Below are 15,232 nucleotides of genomic sequence, written 5' to 3' on the forward strand. Positions count from 1 at the left end.
TTTACCAAGTTTCCTAAATAATGCCGGTGAGATTATGCATAAAGTGTGTGAAATTGATCTTGGGCCATATACCCGATCTCTTTCTTACATCGCAAATGGTGGCGACCTTCTCGAACGGTGTGACTTAGTCGAGCCAAAAGTACTTTGGTAGGTTGATAATTTTTATTAATGGCTTTGCTAGAATCACAATCATTATCAGTCTAGCATTGAGGAATCGGTTGTTGTCAACTGTGCTACATAAGGTCCGAACGTGGCTTGCTATGTTGGAGAATTATCACTTAACACCGCAAGCTGTACACCTGTATAAGGGTGGTGACTTTACGCCTAACCCCTGACGAAATTGGAAAGTACGAGGACGTCTAAGCCAGCTGATATAGGTCATGATGGTCCCGTCTTTGATGCTGCGGGATATTCCTGTGCGCGGATGGATGAATTTGGACGAAATAGAACTCGGATGATCATTACGAGAGAAAAAAAAGGAGCAATAGAGCCTATGATTTTACTGGTAACACATCGGGTAAGACAGAGCTTCATTTAAAATATAAATCATTTGAGTTAACTGTAATCAGTTTTAGGACTATAATTCTCCTTGCGCTAACGTGAAGATAATTTTACACGGAGCAAATTGTTATTTGCTCAAACAGAAGAAGTGCGGGACGAAAAGAAACAACCTTTGCGAACACTAAGGGTAGTACTAATACAAATAACCAACTACCGAAGAATGTGTGCTGGAAGATATTTGAACTTCGAAGACTATAATAAAAAGAGAGTGAGTAAGAATTTGAATTTCTATTTCGATATGCATTTTATATAGCGGGTTTCTTCATAAATAAATGCTGTTAAAGTCAATATGTCTGCATACATAGATAAATGCGAATTCATACAATCGTTTGTTTAATGCATCATTAACAGCATGAATTATTAAAACCATATTTTATTTTATGCGACAGTAGTCGTGCTTGCCGTGGCACTACACTGAACGTCCACTATCTTATTCTTCTGCTACGCTTTTAGTTGTTCAGCAGATTCAGACGGACTAGTTGCGTCTCAATAAAAGAGTTCACACATGTTGTAGCTGTCTGTGATATTAATGTCGGATGTGACATTTCCCTTGACCAGCGTCTCATTGTTTAATACGGCACTGATTTGACTATCCCAATGGATTGCTTCTTCTGCACAAGCTTCAATTGATTCACCATTGATACTAGTAACAATAAGACTGTTTTCATTGCCATTTTCCACATCTCCTTCAATAGATGTTTTAATATCTGATCCATTACCATTTCCGCCGTTCGTTATAACCTTTATATCTTCCTCACAATGTGTTATAGTTCTTTTGTAATTTTTCCAGCCCCTTTCGCATCAATTTCCATGATTTTCTCTTGTAATTTTCGGTTATAAGATTAAAGGACGAACCGTTTTGAGGGCTTCATGCTTATTTTGACACAATTTGTAAACAATCGTCAAGGCCTTCTAAGCTTGAAGTCTGTTTGAGAAAACTCTTTATGAAACTCACAGTACGGTTACTTTGTTTGTTGAGGTATAAACGCTTAGACTGTGTACTATAACCTGCCAAAAAATTTTTCGGAAATGAATGATTAACGTTTTGACAAAATTAATGGCGTGACCTAACATCTCTAAAACCAACGCAATGCGATCGAAATAATGTGTATTTGAAACAGTGGTGTACATCATCTCCTTCGCTGGATGTGCGGTGCTGCGGAGGTCACTATTATTATTCCGTACAACATCCGTAGCGAAAAAAAACGCTTCGGGGTAGCACCACGTTAAGCTAACTTAAAGTAGGCTCCCAATCCACTGTCTTCCAGCGGTACACCCCACGTAGATGGCTTGAAACCAGTATTCTTGTGTTTCAGGGAGCGTAGCACCTGTTGAGACTTGAGATTTTGCTAAATTCGGTTGGCCGAGTGCGTAGGTATTCTGTGGCAGATAGAGAATCTGCGTTAGGGCTGTTCTAGTATCCTCGTTATGGGATAACGAGTGAATGGGGATAGTGTCCTCGCTCGGGGGAGCGGGTCGATTGTGGGATATTTTCTGGTATCCTCGCTCTGGGTGAGCGGGTGAGTTTGGGTTTGGCTGTAAAAAATTAAAATTAAGTGTTTTGTGGCAGATGGGGGATCTGCATTAGGGTTGTTGGTTGGCCTCGTTCTGGGTGAACGAGAGCTGGGCTTCATTTTTTTTTTTTGAAGGAAGGGATATGGAGGAACGGAGGGATTGTTAGGAGGAGTTCTTAGCCTTCTCGCAATCCGTCTCTTCCGTTGGAAGAAGGATCAGTTTGACCAAAGGTCGTCTGACTTGACCCTTCTCGGTTTTGAGGTCTACTACGCGTACTCGGTCATCTTCGCCGGGGTGTACGTTGACAACTCGACCTAACCTCCATTCGTTGGGAGATAAGTTGTCCTCTTTGAGGACAGCGAGATCTCCCACTTTTATATTTTGTCTGGGATGCTTCCACTTCAATCGTTTTTGAAGCTCGTATAGATATTCGGTTTTCCATCGCTTGCAGAAAGTGTGATGGAGGGCCTTGAGTTTCTGCCACCGATTGATCATCGAGGCAGAGCCCTCACTAGCATCCGGTTCTGGCGGAGCCAGTAGGTGGCTTCCTGTGAGGAAATGGCCTGGGGTAAGCGACTCTAGGTCCGTTGGGTCGTTGGACGCCGGGCTGAGCGGCCGCGAGTTCAGGCATGCCTCGATCCGGCACAAGAGTGTGTGGAATTCCTCGAAGGTGAGTTTGTGTGGTGAGGCTATCTTTTTGAAGTGACTTTTGAAGCTTTTCACTCCAGCCTCCCACAACCCTCCCATATGGGGAGCGCCCGCAGGGATGAAATGCCAAGTGAGTGATTGGTGGCTGTACTTCGAGACAGCATTTTCTCGGGCTTGTGAAATGAAAGTTTTGAATTCCGATCGTAGGGATCGTGAAGCTCCGACAAAGTTTGTCCCGTTGTCGGAGTAGACGTTTTTGGGACATCCGCGTCTAGATATGAAACGGGCAAAAGCCGCAAGAAATGATGGGGTGCTGAGGTCAGTAGTGGCCTCCAGATGAATTGCTCGCGTGGAAAAACACACGAAAAGGCAAACATAGCCTTTTGATAGGCGACACCCCCTGCCACGGTAACTTTTGATGTCAAAGGGCCCGGCGAAGTCGACTCCAGTATTCGTGAATGCACGGCTGAATGTCGTGCGTTCGCGAGGGAGAATACCCATGAGTTGGGTCTGAGCACGCTTTCGGTGTATAGTGCAAACTTTGCAATTATGAATGGTTGCCCTAATCATGGTTTTAATGTTAGGTATCCAGTATTGGGTGCGTATCAGACGCAACATGAGTTGATTTTCCCCATGCAGACTTTGTTGATGAAACATTAGGACTGTCAGACGGGATAACCGACAGTTGTATGGGAGGAGGATTGGGTGGCGTTCATTAAAAGCTAAGTCCTTTGACGCCCCGAGTCGCCCTCCTACCCGAATGATGCCATGTTGGTCTAGATAGGGATTAAGTGAGAGTATTGCACTTTTCCCTGCAATTGGTTTTCCGGCCTTTAGATCCCTATATTCGGAACTATAGTGTTGTTTCTGATAGATTTTAATTAAGAGTTGGGTTACTGATTTGATCTCATCAGGAGAGATTAAAGGTGACTTGACCTGAAATGATTTTTTTGTTTTGGGGTGAGTTCTTCGGTAGAACCTCATAACGTATGAGAGCACCCGTAAAGCCCTAGGTAGGTCTGAAAAGCGTTGGAGAACATCGGTAGTATTTACTGTTGTTGTTGCGCAGGTCTTCGCCCTCTTTTCCTCTACGGAGGTGAGGTAATCACTTTCTTGTGCTGGCCATTGGGAAGTGTCTTCTTGCAGCCAAGAAGGTCCCTGCCACCACAACGAATTGTTGACCAATTCAGACGCAGGTAATCCTCTGTTACCTAAATCTGCTGAGTTAGATTCTGAGTTTACATGCAACCAGTTCTTATTTCCGACCATGTCGATGATCTTGGTGATCCGATGTGCGACGAAAGTGGACCAGGAACACGGCGGTTTCCTTATCCATGCGAGGACGATAGTTGAATCCGTCCAAAGGTGCACTTTCACTGGTCCCAACTTGAGGTTCCTGAAAATTGATTCGGTGATTTCCGCTAACAGCACGGCTCCGCAAAGCTCCAATCGTGGAAGAGAAAGAGTTTTCACTGGAGCTACTCGGGTTTTGGCTAGAAGTAGGTTTGTGCAGACATTATCATCCGTTTTGACACGCATGTAAATGACTGCTGCATAAGCCTTCTCGGATGCGTCACAAAATCCATGGATCTCGATGTCGGTTCCGGGAGAAAAGTTGACCCATCTAGGTATCCTGATTTTATCCATTTCATGGTATTGGTCGATGAAGGTTTTCCATCGTTCTAGCGTATTGCTCGATACTGGGTCGTCCCAAGCGGTGCCTTCTAACCAAATACTCTGCATGAGTATTTTTGCCACAATGACCATTGGCGCAAGCCAGCCTAAAGGGTCGAAAAGTTTGGCTATAGCGGATAGGACTGATCGTTTGGTGATGTTTTCGCCATTTTCCAGGGTTCCTGCCTTGAAATAAAAAACGTCTGAGTGAGCGTTCCATCGTATTCCCAGGGCTTTTACCGAACTAGCTTCTTCGAACGCTAAGAAATCCTCGCTGAGCAAATCCGTTTTGGGGATGTCCTTTAGAATTTTCCATTACGAAGTCCACTTGCGTAATGGAAAGCCAGCTGAGTGTAAGGCTTCGCGAAACTCGTTTCTTGCTTTGATGGTTGACGCTATTGTGTGTCCTCCAGATAATACATCATCTACGTACATACTCTCTCTTAGTATGCTAGCCGCTGTAGGGTGTGAATTTGCGACGTCGTCAGCCAGTTGTAGGAGCGTTCTTATCGCGAGATATGGAGCGCAATTCACTCCGAAGGTAACCGTCTTTAATTCGTAAGGACTAATAGGGTCATTCGGGGAAGTGCGATGCACAATACGTTGAAATTTGGTGTGATTTTCGTTCACCCAAATTTGTCGATACATCTTTTCGATGTCGCTATTGAAGACGAAACGGTATAGTCTCCAACGTAAGATAAGGATGGGTAGATCGGCTTGTAGAACTGGGCCTGGGAGGAGAATATCGTTTAAGCTATTACCGTTGGCCGTAGGGCTCGAGGCGTTAAATACTACGCGTACCTTGGTGGTTGTACTTTCTGCTTTTACAACGGCGTGGTGGGGCAGGAAGTAATGATCCGAATCGTCGGATTGGATATTCTTTTTCAATTTTCTCATATGTCCGAGTGTTTCATATTCTGACAACACACGAACATATTCTTTACCTAAATCTGGGTTTTTTATTAGCCGCCCCTCATTCCGGAAGAACTGAGAGCATGCGCGTTTCAGGGACGGTCCTAAATTAATGTTATTAGGGTAATCCTGCCTGAATGGTAATGATACGGTGTATCTTCCATCTTCATTCCGTTTCGTTGTTTCCTTAAATAATTGTTCGCAGTACCTTTCCTCTTCATTCAATATTTTATTTTTGGGTAGATTTTCTACCTCCCAGAAAGCTTTTAATTGATTGTCTAACGCAACCTCGTTGTAAAAAGACATAATGCTCTTCGTTGGATTCGGTGATTCGATACGACCGGTTAGTATCCAACCGAACACTGTCTCTTGGGCTAAGAGTGTGTTTAGCACATTCTTCTTTATACCGCTCATTATAATTTGGGGATATATGTCTCCGCCAAGTATGAGGTCTACGTCTTCGTTGACGTAGAACCTCTTGTCTGCCAAAACCAAGTCTGGGAATGCCTGCATAGTCATTGCGTTGATATGGCAGGATGGAAGATTCCCAGTGAGTTTCGTTAGAACTAGTACGGGTGTAGTCAGGCTGAAGCAGGGATCCACTGGTGAACGTAATTCGATGTTGGATGCTTCTTTCACCTGAGCTGACACCGCATTTGTGATGCCTGAAACATGGGCATGCATTTTCCTCGCTGGCAAATTGATTCTGCGTTTCAGTCTTTCAGTTATAAAGGAACATTCAGACCCAGAATCAATTAATGCCCGCGCGGAGAAGTCGGTACCATTATGGTGAATGTGTACGCGAGCAGTTCCTAATAGCACGCCTGTGCTGGAATTGGCATGGCAGGATTTGACATTCTGATTCGCAGAGGAAGGTGGTTGTCCCGATTCCTGTTTTTTCCTTGCCTGTGCCGAAGTTGATGGGGCATTATCCGCATCTTTGAAGGGATTTCGTACCGCCGGTTGCTGAAGTGTGTCCGCATGCAGGAGCGTGTTGTGACGAGAGTGGCATTTGGAACAGTTGTATGAACTGGTGCACCTCGTCACTGTGTGTCCTGGGGATAAACAATTCAGGCAGCCATTTGTGGATTTGACGAATTTAATCTTTTCTACCGGGTTTAAATCGCAATAACGTGAACAGTTGCGTAATCTGTGCTCCGTAGATTTGCACATTTTACACATTGATTTTGTTGTTTGCTTGGTTACTTTGGTTTGAAAAGCACCAAGTCTTTTTGTAGGGTTTTCCGTCGACTGGCGCGACGTGTTTGATTTTTGCACTTTAGAATTGGCATTCCCTGTAAAACCAGACACGGTTTCAAGTGTCTGGAAACGATTTGACAAGAATTTGTCCATATCCTCCCACTTGGATATGTCCGTCTTGTGGTCAATGCTCTGCTCCCATAGAGCCAACGTATTTTCAGGTAATTTTGTCGAACATAAATAGGTAATAATCGCATCCCAATTTGAAACATCGATCTGATGTGTTTTTAAAGATGCCAAGCAATTATTTATGTCGCGCTGTAAGGTTTTGATAGAGCTGCCGCACTCGCTATCTATCTTTTTTAGATTAAACAAAATTTGTAGTTGTGAATTTACGAGAATCCGCTTATTCTCGTATCTCTCACATAGGTTTTTCCAGGCTGTTTCGAAGCCTTCATTTGTCAAGGGACATTTCTTGACGATGTCCTTTGCCTCACCTTGAGTTTTCTGATTGAGGTGGAACAACTTTTCTACCGGGCTTAGGCGACTGTTGTTTTTGTATATGGCCGTGAACAGGTCACGAAACGTTGGCCAAGATAGGTAGTCGCCCTTGAACACCTCAGTATCACAAGCTGGCAGGCGGATACTATGTTCGCGCGCGCGTTCTCCCTCAGGTTTGACTGCCCTATCTTTTTCCTCCTTCAATTTAGTTTGAATTTCAGCCATGTTCGACATGCATCTCAGGAATACGGCATATGCCGCTTTATGCTTGATCTTGACCGCTGCAATTTTCTTAGCATCGAGCGTGTCAGAGTCAAGCAATTCCTCGAGGGCGGTCTCGGCTTTTTCCCACTTAGCTTGCAACTCTTTTTGCTGTATTGCAAGAGTGTGTATAGTGTGCAGAGCCGCATTTATGTCATTAAAATCGGCTTCGAATTCGATTATTCGATCGGCCAATCTAATGTAGGAGTCCATGTTCATGGTTGAAAAGTGGAGAGCAGATTAACCCAGGGATATAACTTTGAAAACCTGAGCGAATCACCCAACCAACAACTATTAAAATTACGCAAAAATTGATTTATTACTCTTAATTTGTTTATTTTTGTCTGACTTTGCAGATTTTTTGTGCCTTAAAAACGGGGAGCAGGGGGAATCAACACCAATGTGTTTGTGCGAAGTAAAAGGGGGCCACTCGCCACTTCAACCTTCAATTTTATTATAAATTAAGTGCTCGCGTTGATATAAACTCGTCGAAAAGCGTGAAACCGTGAAATAAATCTTATGCAATAAAGAACAAAAACTGTGTAACAAGATTAATTAGAGAAATTAGTGAAAATAATGTGATGCAAAAAGAAAATTTAAATCGAATGGCGTGAAATTTTATGTGAAAGTGAGGTTATGTGTACCTCTTCCTTGTGCTGTGTCCGGAGAGCCTTACCGCTGGTGGGGGGACAGGCCAGATAGTCACAAGGAATCTTAACAACGTTAATGATCCGCGTTTGCACTTATTTTCTTTTTGGCACTACACAGTTCTTTCACACTTTTCGCGGTTAATTATAGTCACGTATGGCACTTCAAATGGGTTTTTCGCACTTTTTATTTATTATTTTTAACCAAAAAAAATAAGGCAAGAAATATTGCACTTACTTTGAACTTTTTGGTGATTTGTATTCCGGTGTGGCAAGTAGCTTGTGGTGTTGCAGCGGCTTCAGCTGGCTGTCGCTTGCTCAGTGTTTTGACGCTGTTGTGAAATAGTAAACTTTTTGTGGTATAGCTGTTGGCTGTGGCAAAATTCTCCGGATAGCTTTTTATGGCAATTTCTGTAATTTTGAATTTTGGTGGGGGCAGCTATGATCTTATGATGTGGACTGTAATTTATATCGCTGTGGTTCCTTTTTCGGGGAGAAGGACCAAATGTTCGGCCGGGGTGCGTATGCCCCTGAGTCGTAGGTCGGCGCACCGGGGTCGATCTCAGTGGGAATATGGCGTGTAGAATAATGAAATAAACAAATAGACGAGAATTTCTCGTTATAAAGGATGATCTTTATTCAGTAAAGATAAATAGCTAGGGTACAATATTACCTGAGTATAAAACGGCAGAGATCGTTGGCGGCAGATGCGTGCTGGTTGGCGGTTAGAATCCAAGAGGCCGGTTGAATAGCAAGCTACAACCGTTGACCCGCAAAATCCTCCGTTTTGGAGGGGAAAGGCACCCACACATCAACCCCGACATGCATATGCATGAGTGCTGCCAAAAGGCACACATACACGTGCATGTACATGCATGCACATGCATGAGGGTGATGGTGTGGGTGGTTATAAATTAATTCGAGTATCGATTATCGATTTGCAGAGTTGCATTGGGGGGTCGCAATCAGATGCGGAAAAGTTAGGCATCCTGCCTAAATCCACCTGCATAAACCAATCCATTTACCATGTTTCATCCCTTTTTTCGTATTTGGTATAGAATTATGGGATTTTTTTAATTTTTCGTAATTTTCGAAATCGAAAAAGTGGGCGTAGTCATAGACGGATTTTTTACACCAATACAAAGTGAGTTCAGATAAGTACGTGAACTAAGTTTAGTAAAGATATATCGATTTTTGCTCAAGTTATCGTGTTAACAGCCGAGCGGAAGGACAGCGGTCGACTGTGTATAAAAACTGGGCGTGGCTTCAACCGATTCCGCCCTTTTTCACAGAAAACAGTTACCGTCCTAGGATCTAAGCCCTTACCAAATTTCACAAGGATTGGTAAATTTTTGTTCGACTTATAGCATTAAAAGTATCTTAGAAAAATTAAATGAAAAAGGGCGGAGCCATGCCCATTTTGAAATTTTCTTTTATTTTTGTATTTTGTTGCACCATATCATTACTGGAGTTGAATGTTGGCATAATTTACTTATATACTGTAAAGATATTAAATATAAAATTTTTTAAATAAATAATTTTCTTGCCGGTTTGAGGTCCAATTTTGTAAATAAAATTTTTCAAAAATTGTTGAGTTTTTTTTTGTCTTCAATATATTTCGGTTACCTGTTACCGGTTGTACAAAACTCCGAGTTGAGCAGTGAAGACGCGTAAAATAGTTTAATCCTGAAGACGGTTACAGTAGGTAACCGAAATATATTGAAGAAAAAAAAACTCAACAATTTTTGAAAAATTTTATTTACAAAATTGGACTTCAAGCCGGCAAGAAAATTATTTATTTAAAAAAGAAAGGTCGCTAAAAACTTATAATATAAAATTTTTTGTTAAAATATGATTTAAAAAATTTTTTTTTTGAGTAGGCGCGGTCGTTCTCCGATTTTACTAATTTTTGTTAAGCATATATATATAGGGTGGTGTCCTATCCCGACTTTTGTTTAATTTCTACATATCTATGCTACCTGCACCACCGGAAGGAGCCACAATCGTTGCCTGCGCCGATGACTGCACAATAATGGCCACAGGCCCAGGCCCAAAGATCGATGAGTTATGCAATAAAATAAACGGCTACCTCCCTGATCTCTCCAGTTTTTTCGCCTCGCGAAACCTGGCATTATCACCGACAAAATCTTCAGCGACCTTTTTCACAACATGGACGTCCCAAATGTCGACCATTTTGAACATCCACGTCGATGGCACTACGCTACCGACTGTCCTACACCCCAAAATCTTGGGTGTGACGTTTAATCAGGATATACATTTTGGTGAGAACGCAGCCGCAATTGTTCCGAGAATTCAGAGCCGTAACAAAATCGTCAAATCCCTCGCTGGCAGTACCTGGGGAAAAGATAAAGGAACGCTCATGACTACATACAAAGCAGTTAGCCAGCCGATTACGTGCTACGCGTTACCCATATGGTCGCCAAGCCTAAAAATTACCCACTGGAAGAATCTACAGGCCTGCCAAAATACTGCTCTCAGAATTGCCACGGGCTGTCTTCTTATGTCCCCAGAACACCATCTGCATAATGAGGCGAGAATACTCCCCATCAGGGAGAGAAATGAGATGCTGACCAAACAGTTCCTGTTGAATACCCAGAAACGTGAGCATCCCAACAGACATCTGATTGATGAACCAGCACCGCCTAGGGGCTTAAGGAGTCATCTCCGTAAGCATTTTGAGGAAATACGGCACCTGAGAACCCAGCCGTATGAAGCGAAAGAACACAAGCAGGTCCTTGGTGGACTCCATAAACAGGCGTCGGACCTTTATGCCTGGAATTGCCCGGTGAATCCAGAACTTAAAGAAAAGTATCAAAAACTCGCGGAAGAGGAACGCATACTCCCCACGGAAACGCGTGTCACTCTTGCCCAACTTCGTTCTGGATACTGTAACAGGTTAAACTCTTACCTATCCAGAATCAACCCCGACATACAAAATGTATGCCCCGCTTGCAATGTGTCCCCACATGACACTAACCATCTCTTTAATTGTAATGTGGAACCAACGCCTCTAACACCCTTTCCTTATGGTGCACCCCTGTTGAAACGGCAAGTTTTCTTGGACTCCCATTAGAGGATATTGATAACAATTTGTGATCGGTCGCGGCTGTTAGGTGGGGCGAAACATTGCTACAACAAAAGTTTGTCATCTGAACAATCGGTTGTATGAGATATATACTATATATACCACCGATCTCTATGATTTTTTCAGACAACAATATATGCTATATAGTACGTAGGCATTTGGTGAAAGCTTCTAGCTGTTAAAATGGGGCTGAAATTGCGAAAATATATATATACTATATATACCACCTATCTTTATGATTTTTTCAGACAACAATATAGGCTATATACGTAAGCATTCGTTGAAATTTGTAGCCTCTAGCTCTTAAAATACGGCAGTAATTACGAAAAGTTTCTTATCTGAACAATCGTTTGTGGGGATATATACTATATATACGACCGATCTCATCACTTTTTTAAGACAACAATATGTGCAATATACAAAGTATATGGTGAAGTTTGAAGCTTCGATCTAATAAATTGGGGAAGATATGACAAAAATCTTCTTTTTCTGAAAAATCGGTTCTATGGATTATATATGCTATAGTGGTCCGATCCGGCCGGTTCCAACAAATGTCTAATCGGACACCCAAATACACCCGCTCAACAAATTTTATCAAGATATCTCAAAAATTGAGGGACTAGTTTCCATACAAAAAGACGGACATGGCTAAATCAACTCAGCTCTTCATCATGATTATTTTGGTATACTTAATGGTGGGTCTATCTATTTTCCTTTAAGGACTTACAATTTTGGGATTCGTGAAGAAATTATTATACCATTTCATTTTCATGAAAGGTATAAAAAATATCAAAAATCGTGGCTACTTGCTTAAAAGGCACCAAAATTGACAAAAAGGGACCAGCGCACCAAACAAAGTCCGAAGTGGCAACCGTGCGTTTCGCCGTGTTTTTGCGAACAGCCATAAAAAGAAATGTCAGTAGCTCCAATCGAAATAAGCGAGTAGTTTGGGTTCGTAGCAAACATGTTAAGTGTCCCTTGTTAATTTATGCTCTTTGTATAAGATACGGACTGTGAACAATATTTTTAATTTTAAAACTTTTATTTTCACATTTTGTTTCCTATTGACAGTTGCTTATTTGCTATTCAATGTTGAAACAATAAACTGTGCTTTTTAATATGTTGATTGGACCAAATCCTTTATGAAAATGTTTGCTGGGTTGGAGCTGTTTTGGTCGATATGTATAAAGAAAAAACCAAGAGTTTTTACTTTTCTCTTCTATGCATTTCGACGCATCCGCGTCATCATCAGGAAGTCTATTTATTTTCAAACAAACAACATGAAAATACAAAAGTAATCATTATTTTCAATAAACATTACAAATTCAACATAAAAACAATAACTCACAATAATTTAATTAGTTGTACAAACACAATAATATCACAGGACAATCGACACATTCATTTTTCTTATTTTCTATTTTTGTTTTTATCATTTTTTACAAACAAAGGAGACTCGATGCAAAACAAAAATTTCAGCTAACATCCGCGGCTGCTAATGCTCCAAGACTTTACGGACTTCCGAAAATTCACAAACCACACGCACCACTTAGACCGATTTGCTCATCTATTAATGTACCATGTTACAAATTATCAAAATTTGTTGGAAACATTTTAGAAAATATTATATCCGATGATCTTAATATAAAAAGTTCACTTCAACTTAAAGAAAAAATCAATAATTTCACAATTCAAGACGACGAAATTCTCATTTCATTCGACGCCGTATCTCTTTTTACGAATATACCCATACATTTAGCAATACGCACTATTATGCGAAAATGGGAAAAATTGGAGACACATACACAAATAGACAAAAAACAGTTCCAGACGATACTAGATTTCTGCTTACGTGACAACAATTATTTTTCATATAACAACACCATATACCAACAAATCTACGGAATGCCAATGGGCAACCCGCTATCTCCAACCATTACAAATATCGTTCTGGACAAAATATTGGACGACAGCCTCGCTGAATTAAAAAGCAAAGACATATATGTCAAATACATAACCAAATATGTAGATGACATATTCGCAATTGTTAAAGCTAAAGACGTGGAAGACATACTAACAGTATTTAATGCACAGCATACCAGGATACAATTTACTAAAGAATTAGAGCATAACAACAAAATTGCCTTCCTAGACGTAGAAATACACCGAAAAAACCAAAACTTAACGTTCAACTGGTATGCACAGTCGATGGCATCAGGAAGAATTATCAATTATCACTCCAATCATCCATGGAAGCAGAAAATTAACACAGCAACAAGTCTAATAAGGAAAATACATCTTCTAAGTGACGGTGATTTCATAGAAGAAAACAAGAAGAAAATAAAAAATATTCTCTTCAAAAATAGCTACGCGAATACTCTAATAGAAAAGCTTATAATTAATACGACACAAGAAATGGACCACCCTAATTCATCAAATGGACAAACAGAAGCAAACACAAACAAAACTTATATTGGAGTTACCTATATACCCGGACTAACAAGTAATCAATCGCTCAGGAGAATTATGAAAAAAGACAACATAACATTTGCTCACAAACCACACAATACACTTAATCGTTTCTTTACAAAAACAAAAGACATAATAGACAAGGGACAACAATGCAATGTAGTGTATAAAATTCAATGCAACGGTAACAACAACAATGCCTGCAATAAATGTTACATTGGCACAACGAAAAGAGCATTGAGAACGAGAATACACGAACATGAAATGGACGCAAAAAACAGAAAAACAAATACCGCGCTTTCTCAACACCTGACTGACAATGACCATACAGCTGATTTTGGGAACGCAAAAATTTTAGATGTTGAGAGAAGATGCAAAAGGAGGATGACACTGGAAAGTCTCCGCATCCAACAACATATGACGAATGTCATGAATTTTAAAGAAGACATTGACAATACAAATAGCGATTATACAGCAATAATAAAAAATGATAAAAACAAAAATAGAAAATAAGAAAAATGAATGTGTCGATTGTCCTGTGATATTATTGTGTTTGTACAACTAATTAAATTATTGTGAGTTATTATTTTAATGTTGAATTTGTAATGTTTATTGAAAATAATGATTACTTTTGTATTTTCATGTTGTTTGTTTGAAAATAAATAGACTTCCTGATGATGACGCGGATGCGTCGAAATGCATAGAAGAGAAAAGTAAAAACTCTTGGTTTTTTCTTTATGCTTTTTAATGTTGTGTATTTGCCATGACGTAGCAAATGCATAGCCGTATAATTTGTTGGAGTTTTGTGGAAAAATACTAAACCAGTTTGCAAATGCAATGATGCTAGGCCATTTGCACGAAGACCTGAACTCCCTTAATGTATTGTGTATTGTATTTCTACACAACTAAAGTAGAAGTAGAGTCTATATTGTAGACTTCTGCCCGTCATTGTTCTCGTGTCGGAGCAACACAATACGTAACATACAGCTTTCGTCCACCTAGAGTCCGCATCTGTTCCACTGTGCGGCTCTAAGTTTTCATGTGGCTTCGAATATTTTCTATGATGTAAACATACATATGCACACAAATAAAGCATTTCGCGCAAAAGAATACACTTTATTTTTAATTTCCTCATTGATTCAAAACCATAACAATTTCATTTCCACCTTTAAAGCAAATAAAAAATAAAATACTTACTCTCTGACGTTCGTGCGTTAAAGTCGTTCTTGAGCACTGGTTAATTGTAGAACTATTTAAGCTAAGCTATGAATTTTATTACAAAACGTCCCCTAAAAATGTATACATAATTAGCTATTGGCCGCTAATCTATATAAAAAAAAAGTTATCCCGCAACAGTGCGTATGAGTTTTGAATGTCACAATAGTGTATACTGACTGTCAAGAAAACTGACGAAGTTTTTATCAGTGAGTTTTCTTGTTCCCAGTTCTGCTTTACAGAATCAGAATTTCAAAGTTTACGCAATTTTTTGTGTACACTTTAAAACTCACAGATAGTGAATTGACCCCCAGGAGTATAGTAGAGTCATGGTGAATTCATACAGGTGAAAAATCTTTCTAGTCCTACATTGCCATACCTACCTGTCAAATAATAGCTGACAGCGGGAATGGCTGTCGCGAATGGCCAGAGCATCGAAGAAAGGTTTGTTTTGTGCTCGCTATTATTAAATTGAAATGCCATGAATTGCTCATTTGTGTTTCAATTCAGCTTTTCTTTAAAA

General features: G+C 40.4%; 1 protein-coding gene across 9 annotated transcripts in view; it reads right to left on the reverse strand.

Moving 5' to 3' along the window:
• The window catches only part of LOC137244275 (synaptic vesicle 2-related protein), a 2,198,928-nt gene extending 2,184,061 nt beyond the window's left edge, over positions 1-14,867 (reverse strand). For all 9 annotated transcript variants that reach the window (XR_010950874.1, XM_067773028.1, XM_067773020.1 and 6 more), the window contains exon 1: positions 14,692-14,867. The gene's annotated coding sequence lies outside the window, so the exon portion shown is untranslated. The remainder of the gene's footprint in view (positions 1-14,691) is intronic.
• Between the last annotated feature and the right edge of the window lie 365 nt (positions 14,868-15,232).

This window comes from Eurosta solidaginis, chromosome 3, assembly GCF_040869045.1.
Source record: "Eurosta solidaginis isolate ZX-2024a chromosome 3, ASM4086904v1, whole genome shotgun sequence".
In the NCBI taxonomy this organism is placed as follows: domain Eukaryota; kingdom Metazoa; phylum Arthropoda; class Insecta; order Diptera; family Tephritidae; genus Eurosta; species Eurosta solidaginis.